The following is a 14,769-nucleotide window of genomic DNA, read 5'->3' as shown; positions in this document are numbered from 1 at the left end:
ACTTGCCTAGGATCACTGCGGATGTCTGTGTTAATTGTTCTCCATTGAGACAACATTGTGTAAGATTCTGCAACTTTGAAAAGCTAGATTATATTGGAATGTAGGAAAATATATACAGAGAATATGAAGATCAAAGTAACAGCCAGAATGCCACAATGTAAGATATCAACATTAGTGGATTCAAGTCCAATTTAAAGGAATATATTATGGGAATTATTCTGATAAAGAATTAAAATACTGATAAAGCAGTGAATGGAGTTTTTTTATGAAGACGATCAGTGAATATTTATATTTAGGCTGAAGATTTACATCAGATTAGGGAGCATAATGCTTAAATTGACTTTTAGACGCTAGGTCGCATGTTGAATAGAGAGAAGGAATGTCACACTGGTACAGTAAGTTCCAAATTTACAAGGTTGGGATTTGAGATGCAGTAATAGTGTGATTGAAGTTTACATGCACAATGACTATGTCAGGCTGCAGGGGATTTGATCCTCTTCCTGGGTACAAGAGTTAAAACAAATTGCATTTGTCTGGATTTAAAAATATACAGACAAAAAGAAAGTCTTAATTCTGAAGAAAAGTCATATTGGGCTTGAAATGTTACTGCTGACTCTTTCACAGATATACATACATAGATATACATAGAACACACAATGCAGAAGGAGGCCATTTGGCCCATCAAGTCTGCACTGACCCATTTAAGCCCTCACTTCCACCTTATCCCCGTAACCCAATAAAGCCTCCTACCCTTTTTGGTCACTAAGGGCAATTTATCATGGCCAATCCACCTAACCTGCACGTCTTTGGACTGTGGGAGGAAACCTGAGCACCCGGAGGAAACCCACACAGACACGGGGAGAACATGCAGACTCCGCACAGTGACCCAGCAGGGAATTGAACCTGGGACCCTGGCCCTGTGAAGCCACAGTGCTATCCACTTGTGCTACCGCGCTGCCCGAAACTTACCAACACTTTCTGATTTTATTTCTTATCTCCAGTATCTGTTGTATTTTGCTTTTATTATATAGGAAGAAAGTCTTACCAACTGCCTAACTTTGAAACTTTTTATAGGGCATCTAAAGAGGGAAAGACAATGTGTGGCTGCAGCTTGTCAGCCTCCCGAGTATCAATCACGGTGATGCACGATCAATTGCACAAAGACGAGAGTTGAATACAACTGAAGTTTTATTGCTCTAAGATGTGTGGCCTCCCACAGCAGCTGGCGAAATGACTGCTGCACGCAGGACACACATATTTATACTCCGCGACCGGGTCATGTCCCTGGAGAGGGAAATGGCGAAACTGAGTGCAACACAGGGGAGCCTGAAGGGCAGGGTAGACGACCAGGAGATCAGCTCGAGAAGGCAAAACATTAAGATAGTGGGCCTGCCAGAGGGGATAGAGGGTAGAAATCCCACAACATTCGTGGCTGCGATGCTGGGCTCCTTAGTGGGGCGGGAAACTTTTCCCACCCCACCGGAAATGGACAGAGCTCATCGGTCACTGCGCCCGAAGCCCAAGGAAGGGGAAAAACCGAGAGCAGTTATAGCCAGACTGCACCGGTACCGGGATAGGGAGACAATCCTGCGCTGGGCCAAGGAGAATAGAGCCTGCAATTGGGACGGGCACGCCATCCGAATCTACGAGGATTTTGGAGTGGACATAGCTAAGAGACGGGCGGAGTTCAACAGAGCGAAAGCAGCTCTCTATAAGAACAAAGTACGTTTTGGTATGCTGTACCCAGCAAAACTCTGGGTCACATACCAACACAAGGAATATTTCTTTACAGCCCCTGCCGAGGCGAATAGATTCGTTGAGGAGCACGGGCTGGAAAAACGCCATGGGAAGTAGGGACGAGGGGCCCATGGCAAGGAGATACGTCATGCCGACGGGGGGGTGGGGAGGGGCGAGGCAAAGCCAGCCCCCTCCCCCTGGCAGGAACACCCAGGAAAAACAACCCAATGCCCAAGGGCCCGCTCCAGGTGGGAGGCCAGGCCCCGGCACGAGGGAACGGGAGTACTGGAGAGGGGAGAGGGGAAGGGGGACAGCAACCTCCGAGCGGGGAGCCACCGTGCTAGCGGGAAAGCTAGCGAAGGGGGCGCGCAACAGAGCAGGGCCGCAGCGCACCCCCAACAGGGGGGAAGGCGCCAGGCAGGGGAGGGGGGGGATCACCCATCAAAGGTGGGAGAGCAAATGGGGACAGGAATGGGGGAGAGAGGGGCAATGGAGGGGTACACAGGGGTATCCCCGAAAGGGATAGAGCGGGGGGGGGGGGGGGGCACTCGGGGGGCGAGAGACCAGGGAGGGGAAATGCAGGGACGAAGGGACAAAAGAGGCCAGAAAGGGAATAGGGCCACAAAGTGCCACAGACAAGGGCTCGAAACAGGGAACTGCTGCAAACACCCACCCAGTACGGTCTGTGGGTGAAGGGGCCCCCCGGAGTGCAGGGGACTACCCGCGTGGCGGACACACAGTGGACGGCCATGGCGGGTGTCCCCAGGACAAGGGGGAACCCCGGAGCGCAGGGACCCGACCGCATGGGGAGAGCAGTGATAGTGGACATCCTGGACGGCCCCCTAACAAAGGGAAACCCCAGAGGGCAGGGGCGCGTCCACCGGACAAATATGGTTAACCCCACAGGAGCAAGGGGGCAGAAGCCCCCCACCAGAATAGTCACCTGGAACGTAAGGGGACTTAATGGCCCAGTGAAGAGATCTAGAGTCCTCACCCACCTTAGAAACATGAGGGCCGACATAGTCTTCCTCCAAGAGACGCACTTGAGGGAGCAGGACCAACTGCGGGTAAGAAAGGGCTGGGTGGGACAAACCTATCATTCCTGTTATGGGGCAAGGGCCAGGGGGGTGGCGATCCTGATTGGCAAGAGGACAATGTTTAGGGCGACAAAGACGGTTACGGACCCAGGGGGACGGTATGTCATGGTCAGCGGGGCCCTGGATGGGGCGCCGGTAGTCCTAGTTAACGTGTATGCGCCCAACTGGGACGACACGACCTTCATCCAAAAGACCATGGCAGAAATCCCGGACATAGCGACGCACCGACTAATCATGGGGGGGGACTTCAACTGTGTACAGGACCCAACGACGGACAGATCAAACCCCAGAACGGGGAAAACCTCAAACATGGCAAGGGAACTCAGTCACTATATGGAGCAGATGGGAGCAGTAGACCCCTGGAGATTCGCCCACCCGGGGGAGAAAGAATTCTCTTTCTTCTCCCCAGTACACAACGTGTACACCAGAATTGACTTCTTTGTGGTGGGGAAAACGGTGCTTCCAGAGATAGACAAGGTGGAATACTCCGCAATTGTGATATCAGACCACGCTCCACACTACATGGATGTGCGGCTAGAGACGGGAAGGGCCCAGCGCCCCAAATGGAGGTTGGACGGTGCCTTACTAGCTGACAAGGCCTTCAGCGAAAGGATAGCGCGGGCCATAGCGGAATACACGGAGAACAACCAAAACGGGGAGGTCTCATCCTCCACGTTCTGGGAAGCGCTTAAGGCCGTACTAAGAGGGGAAATCATAGCCTACAAAGCGCAAAGAGATAGGGAGGAAAGGGTGGCTAGGCAGAAGCTGGTCGACTCCATACTGGAGGTAGACCATAAATACTCCGAGGCCCCGACCGTAGAACTCCTGGCGGAGAGGAAAGAATTACAAAGGAACTTTGACCTGCTCTCCACCAGGAAAGCAGTACACCAACTCCGCCAGGCACGCGGGGCCCTATACGAACACGGAGACAAAGCCAGCCGCCTGTTGGCCCACCAGCTGAGAAAGCAGGCAGCCAGCAGAGAAATTGCGCAAATCAGAGATACCAGAGGCACGTTGGAAACAGAACCAGAGAGGATTAACAAAACCTTCAAGGCCTTCTACCAAGAGCTGTACACCTCAGAGCCCCCAACGGGGAAGGCTGGGATGAACCGGTTTCTTGACGGACTGGACATACCAGTTGTGGGAGAGGGCAGAAAACGGGATCTGGAAGCACCACTAACACTGGGAGAGATCATGGACAGCATTAGCTCCATGCAGGCGGGGAAGGCGCCGGGACCGGACGGATTCCCGGCGGACTTCTACAAAAAATTTGCGACAGCGCTGGCCCCGCACCTGCGGGAGATGTTCACAGACTCGCTAGCTAGGGGCACATTGCCACCCACGTTAGCACAGGCCTCAATCTCGCTGATACCTAAGAAAGACAAAGACCCAACGGAATGTGGGTCATACAGACCCATATCTCTGCTGAATGCAGACGCCAAAATACTGGCCAAAATCCTAGCCAAGAGGCTAGAAGACTGTGTACCTGAGGTGGTCACAGAGGACCAGACGGGCTTTGTCAAAGGTAGACAGCTTACCGCGAACATCAGGCGCCTGCTGAACGTGATAATGACCCCCTCCGGGGAGAGAACACAAGAGGTGATCGTCTCCCTGGACGCAGAAAAGGCCTTCGACAGAGTCGAGTGGAAATACCTCATAGAGGTACTGGAGCGGTTTGGGCTTGGAACAGGGTTCACCGCTTGGGTAAAGCTCCTGTACAACGCTCCCATGGCGAGTGTACAGACCAACAATACCAACTCCCAATACTTCCAGCTGCACAGGGGCACCAGACAAGGATGCCCACTGTCCCCGCTGCTGTTCGCACTAGCAATTGAACCGCTAGCAATCGCGCTCAGGGCAGCACAAAATTGGAGGGGGATCCGAAGGGGAGGTAGAGAGCACAGAGTCTCACTCTATGCGGATGATCTGCTCCTCTATATCTCGGACCCACAAAGCAGCATGGACGGAATCATCGCGCTCCTGAAAGAGTTTGGAGCCTTCTCGGGCTACAAACTCAACATGAGCAAAAGTGAGATCTTCCCAGTACACCCGCAAGGGGGGGGGGGGGGCAGCACTAAAGGGGCTGCCGTTCAATCAAGCCCGACATAAATTCCGCTACCTGGGGATCCAAATAGCCCATGACTGGAAAGGGATCCACAAATGGAACCTCACCAGCCTGACGGAGGAAGTTAAAAAGGACCTGCAAAGATGGAACACACTCCCGCTCTCCCTCGCGGGGAGAGTTCAGACGATCAAAATGAACGTACTGCCCAGGTTCCTCTTCCTGTTTAGATCCATTCCGATCTACATCCCCAAGGCCTTTTTCAAAGCGCTGGACAAACTCATCATGGCGTTCGTATGGGGGGGTAAAAATGCTAGGATCCCAAAGACGGTCTTACAAAAAACAAAAACCAGGGGAGGGCTAGCCCTCCCGAATCTACAATTCTACCACTGGGCAGCAACAGCCGAGCGAGTAAGGGGATGGATCCAGGAGCCAGAGGCTGAGTGGGTGCGTGCGGAGGAGGCCTCCTGCATGGGAACCTCCCTCCGGGCCCTCGCCACGGCAGCACTCCCATCCCCACCCAAAAAACACTCCAGCAGCCCAGTGGTGACAGCCACCCTCCAATCCTGGAACCAACTGCGGCAGCAACTTGGCCTGACCAAAATGTCGAACAGGGCTCCCATCTGCAACAACCATAGGTTCACACCAGCACTGACTGACGCCACCTTCAAAAGGTGGAGGCAGGACGGGGGGACACTGACAGTCAGGGACCTATACACGGACGACAGGATCGCAACACTGGACGAACTGACAGAGAAATTTCAGCTAGCTGGGGGGAACGAGCTACGGTACCTGCAGCTCAAAAACTTCCTACGAAAGGAGACAAGGACGTACCCACAACCGCCACGACAGACACTACTGGAAGACCTACTGGACGCAAGTATCCTAGAGAAAGGGAACTGTAGTGACATGTATGACCGACTGGTAGATAGGGACGACACCGTACTGGACGCAACAAGAAGGAAATGGGAGGACGACCTGGGGATGGAGATAGGGTGGGGACTCTGGAGCGAAGCACTGCATAGGGTCAACTCCACCTCCACGTGCGCAAGGCTCAGCCTGACGCAACTAAAAGTGGTACATAGAGCCCACTTAACAAGAACCCGTATGAGTAGGTTCTTCCCGGAGGTGGAAGACAGATGTGAACGGTGCCAAAGAGGCCCAGCCAACCACGCCCACATGTTCTGGTCTTGCCCCAGACTCGTGGAGTACTGGACAGCCTTCTTCGAGGTTATGTCCAAAGTGGTGGGAGTGAGGGTGGAGCCATGCCCGATAGTGGCGGTCTTCGGGGTTTCAGAACAGCCAGATCTATTCCTGGGGAGGAGGGCGGACGCCCTTGCCTTTGCCTCCCTGATCGCCCGCCGTAGAATCCTGTTTGGCTGGCGGTCAGCAGCACCGCCCAGAGCTGCGGACTGGCTGTCCGACCTCTCGGAATCTCTCCAAATGGAGAAAATCAAATTTGCCATCCGAGGGTCGGACGACGGCTTCCACAGAACGTGGGAGCCATTCATGCAACTGTTCCGGGACCTATTTGTGGCCAATGTACAAGAGGAAGAATAGTCGGGGGAAGGTAGCGGGAGGGGGGGGGGCTACAGGTTCGGTACGGGGGTTCGATGGCTAGCTAAGGCCCAAAACCAAACTAAATAAACATGTTGAGGGGGGGGGGGGGGGGCGGGCGCAGTTACTACTACGAAGATGCTTACCTGTAAATATGTATGTTAATTTTTGCGTGTTTGTTTGTTTTTTTTTGTTCTTTTTCTCTCCTAACAATTTGTAATTTGTTCAATATAAAATATGAAAACTGAATAAAAACATTTATAAAAAAAAATATTTATACTCCGCCTACTGGGCGGAGCCAGCAGGCAGGGACTACCGTCATACCTGTAGTACAGGTCCTACCATACATCACCTAATATAGGTGCAACAGTGGTTTACCACACACGGACCCGGTGAATCCTACACCATTTTCCATTGAAATTTATTGTGTTCCACACAGCACCAGTACTAGCCCCTCAACAGTAATAGAATCAGTCCAGATGCGGCGCCAGTTTTTCTGTCGTAAAAGTCCAAGGATTCTGCGTTGGCATCCACACTTTGTCTCATAAACGGAGAATCCCACCCCATGTCTCTGTCATCTAAACTCCACGAAAATGGAGGTCCATTCTATTTAGTCTCTCCTCATTGCTGCTGAGCAGTGTGGAGATCCATTATTTAATTTCATGATATACCAGGGCATGTTTGTTATCGTAATGTGAAGGCACTGTAGAAAGGTTTGCAGGCCTAAGCAGACTGATTAGAAAAGTTAACATCAACCAGGTTGCAAAGTAGACAAGGCGGTATCTTGGAGGGCTAAAGTATATTCAGTGACTCGTAACACAATGAATTTCTGATTCCATGAAGTCTCCAACTGCTGCTACTAGCACTGCGAGGGCTGTAGGTACGGGGTCAACAACACCATCCATCTTGGTTGCTGTAAGGAACTGGAGAAGGAGAGAGAGACCAGCAGTCAGTTATGGCTTCGACCCCAAGACCCTCATATCTCGTTTTGGTGGTGCTGTGTGCATTCAGAAGATGGCTGCCATTGAAAATGTTGTCTTGGTTGATTATCTCGGCTCCGCGGTGCAGGTTGTGAGAGCCCATTATGAAGAATTGTGGGATAACTTTGGGAGAGCGATGGGGGCGAATGGGAGAGTTCTTGCACTCGAAAGAACACTTTCCCTGATGAGGGCCTGCCTTTGTGTCATTGAGATTCTACTGCATGGTGTGTCATCTATCATGATGGGTCTGAGAGGTAGGGACCAGGCAAGGTATGTTCGTGGTCCCTGGCAAGAGGTTGGAGATGAGTTCGAAAATTGGCTGCCAGATTTTGGTGATCTTGATTCAGAGGCTTGTTTTTTTAAAAATAATTTTTATTGGAATTTTTTACAGAAAATAGAAAAATATAACAACAAGTATAGCAACAAGCAGTAATATGCAGCTAACAGACCCATAACGCCCACAATTCCCCCCATACCGTAACATCACATGTATCACACTCCCCCCACCCCCCCCCAACAAGAGAACTTAACCATAAATTAAAATTAAATAAATCAAATGCCACCCCCCCCCCCCCCCCCCCCCCCCCGGGTTGCTGCTGCCTCTTTCGCCTCCTGCACTCCCGGCTCTACCCCAACCCCAAAGATCGCGAGTCCCCATCCTGGCTTGACCCTGGATCCCACCACCCTTGACACCGTCCTCGCCACCCCCTTCCAGAACTCCTCTAATGCCGGGCATGCCCAGAACATATGGGCATGGTTCGCTGGACTCCCCGAGCACCTGACACACCTATCTTCACCCCCAAAGAACCTACTCATCCTCGTCCCAGTCATGTGGGCCCTATGCAGCACCTTGAATTGAATGAGGCTAAGCCGCGCCTACGAGGAGGAAGAATTTACCCTCTCCAGGGCATCAGCCCATGTCCCGTCTTCGATCTGTTCCCCCAGTTCCCCCTCCCACTTCGTTTTCAGCTCCTCCACTGACGCCTCTTCCACCTCCTGCATAAGCTTGTAGATATCGGATATCCTCCCCTCCCCGACCCAGACCCCCGAGAGCACCCTGTCACTCATCCCACTCGCGGGGAGCGCAGGGAATCCCTCCACCTGCCGTCTAGCAAATGCCTTTACCTGCAGATATCTAAACATGTTTCGCAGCGGGAGCCCAAATTTCTCCTCCAACTCCCCCAGGCTCGCAAACCTTCCGTCGATAAACAGGTCCCTCAGCTGTCTAATGCCCGCTCTATACCATCCCTGAAATCCCCCATCCATGTTCCCCGGGACGAACCTATGGTTCCCCCTTAATGGAGCCTCCATCGAGCCCCCCACTTCTCCCCTATGTCGCCTCCACTGCCCCCAAATCTTGAGGGTAGCCACCACCACCGGACTCGTGGTATACCTCGTGGGAGGGAGCGGCCACGGCGCCGTTACCAGGGCCCCCAGGCTCGTATCCCCACAGGACGCTCTCTCCATCCGTTTCCATGCTGCCCCCTCCCCCTCCATCACCCACTTACGCACCATCGACACGTTGGCCGCCCAGTAGTACCCCGAGAGGTTGGGCAACGCCAGCCCCCCCCCCCCCCCCCCCATCTCTACTCCGCTCCAAGAAGACCCTCTTCACCCTCGGGGTGCCATGCGCCCAAACAAATCCCATGATGCTGCTGGTCACCCTTTTAAAAAAGGCCCTAGGGATAAAGATGGGCAAGCACTGAAAGAGGAACAAGAACCTCGGGAGAACTGGCATTTTGACGGATTGCACTCTGCCCGCCAGCGATAGCGGCACCATGTCCCACCTTTTAAATTCCTCCTCCATCTGTTCCACTAGTCTGGTGAAGTTAAGCTTATGAAGAGCCCCCCAACTCCTGGCCACCTGCACCCCTAGGTACCTGAAACTCTTCACTGCCCTCCTGAAGGGGAGCCTCCCAATTCCCTCCTCCTGATCTCCCAGGTGCACTACAAATACCTCGCTCTTTCCTAAGTTTAGCTTATAGCCCGAGAAGCCCCCAAATTCCGCTAACAGCTCCATCACCCCCGGCATTCCCCCCTCTGGGTCTGCAACATATAACAGCAGGTCGTCCGCATACAGCGATACCCGGTGCTCCTCCCCACCCCGCACCAAACCCCTCCATTTCCCTGAGTCCCTCAACGCCATGGCCAGCGGTTCAATCGCCAGTGCAAAGAGCAGGGTGGACAGGGGACACCCCTGCCTGGTCCCACGATAGAGCCTAAAATACTCCGATCTCCTTCCATTTGTGACTACACTCGCCATCGGCGCCGCGTAAAGGTAAAGCAGCCTCACCCATTTGATGAATCCCTCCCCAAATCCAAACCTCTCCAGCACCTCCCACAGGTACCCCCACTCAACTCTATCAAACGCTTTCTCTGCGTCCAGCGCCACCACTATCTCCGCCTCCCCCTCCACTGCCGGTATCATGATAACATTGAGCAGTCTCCGCACATTCGTGTTGAGCTGCCGCCCCTTGACAAATCCTGTCTGATCTTCATGAATTACCTCTGGCACACAATCCTCTATCCTGGTAGCCAGGATCTTCGCCAGCAACTTAGCATCTACGTTAAGGAGCGAGATAGGCCTATATGATCCGCACTGCAAGGGATCCTTATCCCGTTTTAGGATCAAAGAGATTAGTGCCTGCGACATCGTCGGGGGCAAAGCCCCCCCTCCCACGCCTCATTGAAAGTTCGCACCAGCAGGGGACCCACCAGGTCCGCATATTTTTTGTAAAATTCTGCCGGGAACCCGTCCGGCCCCGGGGCCTTACCTGACTGCATTTGCCCGATCCCCCTGACTAGCTCCTCCAACTCTATCGGCGCCCCCAGCCCCTCTACCAGCCTCTCTTGAACCCTTGGGAAACATAGCCTGTTCATGAAGCTCTCCATCCCCTCTCTCCCCCTCGGAGGTTCTGACCGGTACAATCCCTCGTAAAAGTCCCTAAAGACCCCGTTTACTTCTGTCCCCTTCTGCACTACATTTCCACCCCCATCCTTCACTCCTCCAATTTCCCTAGCTGCATCTCGCCTACGGAGCTGATGCGCCAACATCCTGCTCGCCTTCTCTCCATACTCATATACCGCGCCCTGCGCCCTCCTCCACTGTGTCTCCGCCTTTCTGGTGGTCAACAAGTCAAAATTGGCCTGCAACCTGCGCCGTTCTCCCAGAAACCCTTTCTCCGGTGCCTCCGCATATCTCCTGTCCACCTCCAGAAGCTCTCCCACCAGTCTCTCCCTCTCCCCTCTCCTTCCTCTCCCTCCTTTCCCTGTGGGCCCGGATGGAGATCAGCTCCCCCGGATCACTGCTTTCAGAGCCTCCCAGACCATTCCCACCTGGACCTCCCCCGTATCATTGGTATCCAGATACCCCTCAATGCTTCTCCGAACCCTCTTACACACCTCCTCCTCTGCCAGCATCCCCACATCCAGGCGCCAAAGCAGGCGCTGGTCCCGCGTCTCTCCCATCTCCAGATCAACCCAGTGCGGGGCATGGTCCGAAATTGCTATGGCCGAGTACTCGGCATCCTGCACCCTAGGAATCAATCCCCTGCTCAGGACAAAAAAGTCTATCCGGGAATAAACCCTATGGACGTGAGAGAAAAAGGAATACTCCCGCGCTCTCGGTCTCCCAAGCCTCCAGGGATCCACCCCTCCCATCTGGTCCATGCATCGCCTCAGCACTTTGGCCGCCGCCGGTCTCCTACCCATCCTTGAACTGGACCGGTCCAGTGTGGGATCCAGCACTGTGTTAAAATCTCCCCCCATGATCAGGCCCCCTGCCTCCAGGTCCGGGATGCGGCCCAACAATCGCCTCATGAAGCCAGCATCATCCCAATTCGGGGCATATACGTTCACCAGCACCACCTTCTCTCCCTGCAGCCTACCCCTCACCATGATATATCTGCCCTCACACCACCTCAGCCGCCTCAAACGCCACCCTCTTCCCCACTAGAATCTCCACCCCCCGGTTCTTCGCGTCCAATCCTAAATGATAAACCTGCCCCACCCACCCCTTCCTCAGACGGACCTGGTCCGCCACCTTCAGGTGGGTCTGATTCAGAGGCTTGTTGCATCAAATTTGATGGAGCATAATTAATTTGATCTTCGAGGCCAGGGGTTGGTTGGGCCGGTTGGTGGGTTGCTAGTCATATATCGCCTTATTCTTGATGCGAGTCGTGAGGGGTTGGAGGTGGCTGAGCAAGTCGAATCGTTCCCCCCAACCATGGTCTAGGCTGTGGACCACTTGGGCGTCAGAGAGACGGCATGGTAGAAGTGATGGTGCCTCATGCTCCGATCGTTGGAATCCTTGAGAGATCCTGAAGATGCTCGCTGATCCTGGTTTATCCTTTATCTTCTCATGCAATATGGATGGTGTCATTATCCTGCATTCCTTCTATAATCCTGGATGCTACTCCCTTGTGATAATGTTGTTCTTTTTCCTGCAAGCTATAAGCGTGAGGGTGGGTATTGCCGATTATCCTGTCCTAGCAAAATCATATTGAGTAAATCATGTGAAGTGTGATCTGTGCACAGATTTACTCCTTTTTTGTAATCCTTGTGGTTGCAGTAGGGGAGTATTTTGTTTTTATTGCCCCTATCTTTGTTTATAAGAAGGATGAGTGGAGCTGGAGTGGGGTGAAAGGTGGATGGTTGGGGTTGGTAGGGTTAGTTCAGTCCTCATTGAGATTGAGGACATCCCCCCAGTAAAAGCTAATCCGTATTGGTTTAAAAAAAAGTATATTTTAATTTTTTTTATTGTATTTGAATTTAAGAATCTGTGCCTTTATCCTACAATGGCCTGGGCAGATTTTGTATCCTGGGGAGGACTGGGTTCCTTCTGACTCCTGAAGTTGAACCTTCTTTCGATTGGGTCTCTCTCTGTGGTCCTCTTTTGAGCTATTATAACAAGGAGATTAAATAATGGTGTATGCTGAGGTGAGAATGGCTAATTATGGTTACGTTGTTGAAGAGAGGGATTGCTCTCGGTACCTTTTCTGTGATGGCGGTCATTCTGGGTCAGTTTGGGTGCCTCCCAGGCTGTGTATCAGAATCATAGAATTTACAGTGCAGAAGGAGGCCATTCGGCCCATCGAGTCTGCACCAGCTCTTGAAAAGATCACCCTACTTAAGCCCACACCTCCACTCTATCCCATAACCCAGCAACCCCACCTAACCTAAGGGCAATTTAGCATGGCCAATCAACCTAACCACATCTTTGGATTGTGGGAGGAAATCGGAGCACCCGAAGGAAACCCATGCAGACATGGGGAGAACGTGCAGACTCCGTACAGACAGTGACCTAAGCCGGGAATCGAACCTGGGACCCTGGAGCTGTGAAGCAACTGTGATAACCACTGTGCTACTGTGCTCCCCAATCTACTTTCTCTCTCAGCCGGTTGCTGTTTCTCATTCAGTTAGTTGGTTTGGGGGAGGTTCCCCTGGTTCACTGGGGAGAAGGGAATTAACCCTCCTCTCCAGGGTGCCCAAATGTTAGGGGTCTTGATGATTCTGCTTCTTCTTGGGTTTGGGTGTCTCCCACACACCTACCCTCACCCCATCTCCAGCTGGGGCTGATTGTCCTCTCCTTCTAGGTAGTTAGTAAGGATAGTGTATTGTCTCGGATGGAGTGGGAGGGTTATGGGTTCAGCTGAGGTGCAGGTTTTGTGGTGTGCTGGGGGCCCTGGGGTATATAATTTCCTGTGTTGGGATGTATTTGGCAAGGCCAGGTCCAGCGCTTTGGTCTCCGGGTGCTTGGGATGTCCCTTTTTGAGAGTACTTGTTGGGCATAGGCAGTTAGGCTTTGCTTCTTTGGTGCACATGGGGCAGGAGTTGAGCCAAGTTCTATGCTGTTGTTCCCCTGGAAGATGGGTCACCTTTTTGGTTAATTGAGCGACCTGTTCTCTTCACCATGGGTGGTTGTTTGGTGTGCATCAGGGAAATACAGAGCTTGGGCTGTGTCCTGATTCTTTGTTATCCAGCGGAGTTCCCCTTCCTTTTTGTTCTTCCTCCTCACTTGGGAGGCTCTGAGGTTTTGAGTCAGAAGGTTCTGGTGTTAAGTCCCCTCCACAACATAAACACAAAAACCTAGGCTGACATTCCAATGCAGTATTTGAAGGAGAGCTGCATTACCAAGGGGCTACCATTTAGATGAGACATTGGGATGGATTTTACATCCCCCTGTTGGTGTCTTGAAGGAGCGGCTTGTAAAATGCAGTTTGTGGCCTGTCCTGACATGGCTCCCATTTTACACTGGGTGGGGAAGGTCTCAAACAGTCCATCTACACTTGGCACTACTGCGGTCCTTAAGTGGCTAATTAATAGCCAGTGCCTCATCCTACCACCATTGGTATTTTATCCACTGCACAGGGAAGCCCACGCCAGGTGGAGAGCACTTGAGTCCTTTACTTCCCAGCCTGGTGTTGGGAAAGAGGGAAGGACCTCTTTTAGTGGATCTCCTGTGCCCTTTGAGATCACCTCCTCAAGGTCATACTCTACTTGAACTCTTTCCCACTGGCCTCACAAACCCAGCCCCACCCCCTCAACCTCCTCGCTGGAGTCTGTCAGCCAGGTCCCACCAATACCCATGGATGTCAGAGGTAGGTTCTTTACCCAGAGAGTAGTGGGGGCATGGAATGTACTGCCTGTGAAAGTAGTTGAGTCGGAAACATTAGGGACCTTCAAGCGGCTATTGGATAAGTACATGGATTATGGTAGAATAATGGAGTGTAGATTAATTTGGTCTTAAGGGCGGCACGGTAGCATTGTGGATAGCACAATTGCTTCACAGCTCCAGGGTCCCAGGTTCGATTCCGGCTTGGATCACTGTGTGGAGTCTGCACATCCTCCCTGTGTGTGCGTGGGTTTCCTCCGGGTGCTCCGGTTTCCTCCCACAGTCCAAAAATGTGCAGGTTGGGTGGATTGGCCATGATAAATTGCCCTTAGTATCCAAAATTCTATGATAATCTATGATTAACCTAGGACAAAAGTTCGGCACAACATCGTGGGCCGAAGGGCCTGTTCTGTGCTGTATTTCTCTATGTTCTATGACTCACCTGGATGTACAGTCGCTGTAACCTCCTCTGGTTCAGGGACTGCGCTCCAGTACTAGCCAGCACTCGAACCTGGTGATGCTGAGACAACAGTGCCAGGCCAACAGCTCTCTAAGGCTGGATTTCCTCCCCAGATAGGGAGAGGCAACTAACACTACTTTTAGCGTTAAATGGTTCTGGGGCAGCTGGCTTTTTGGTGGGCGGGCTCCCTACATTCATGTTGGACACGGTGAAAATCCAGCCCGTTAAAGCAGCCCAATCTGCTCTTCGGACACAAAGATCCT

The 14,769-nt window shown here is 52.6% G+C and overlaps 1 protein-coding gene across 1 annotated transcript in view; it reads left to right on the top strand.

The window, feature by feature from the left end:
• Window positions 1–14,769, top strand: part of soga3a (SOGA family member 3a) — an 84,391-nt gene that overhangs the window by 30,548 nt on the left and 39,074 nt on the right. The window lies entirely within an intron of this gene.

Source organism: Scyliorhinus canicula, chromosome 6, assembly GCF_902713615.1.
Source record: "Scyliorhinus canicula chromosome 6, sScyCan1.1, whole genome shotgun sequence".
In the NCBI taxonomy this organism is placed as follows: Eukaryota; Metazoa; Chordata; class Chondrichthyes; order Carcharhiniformes; family Scyliorhinidae; genus Scyliorhinus; species Scyliorhinus canicula.
Note: the sequence above shows the minus strand (reverse complement) of the source record. Positions and strands in the feature narration are given on the sequence as shown.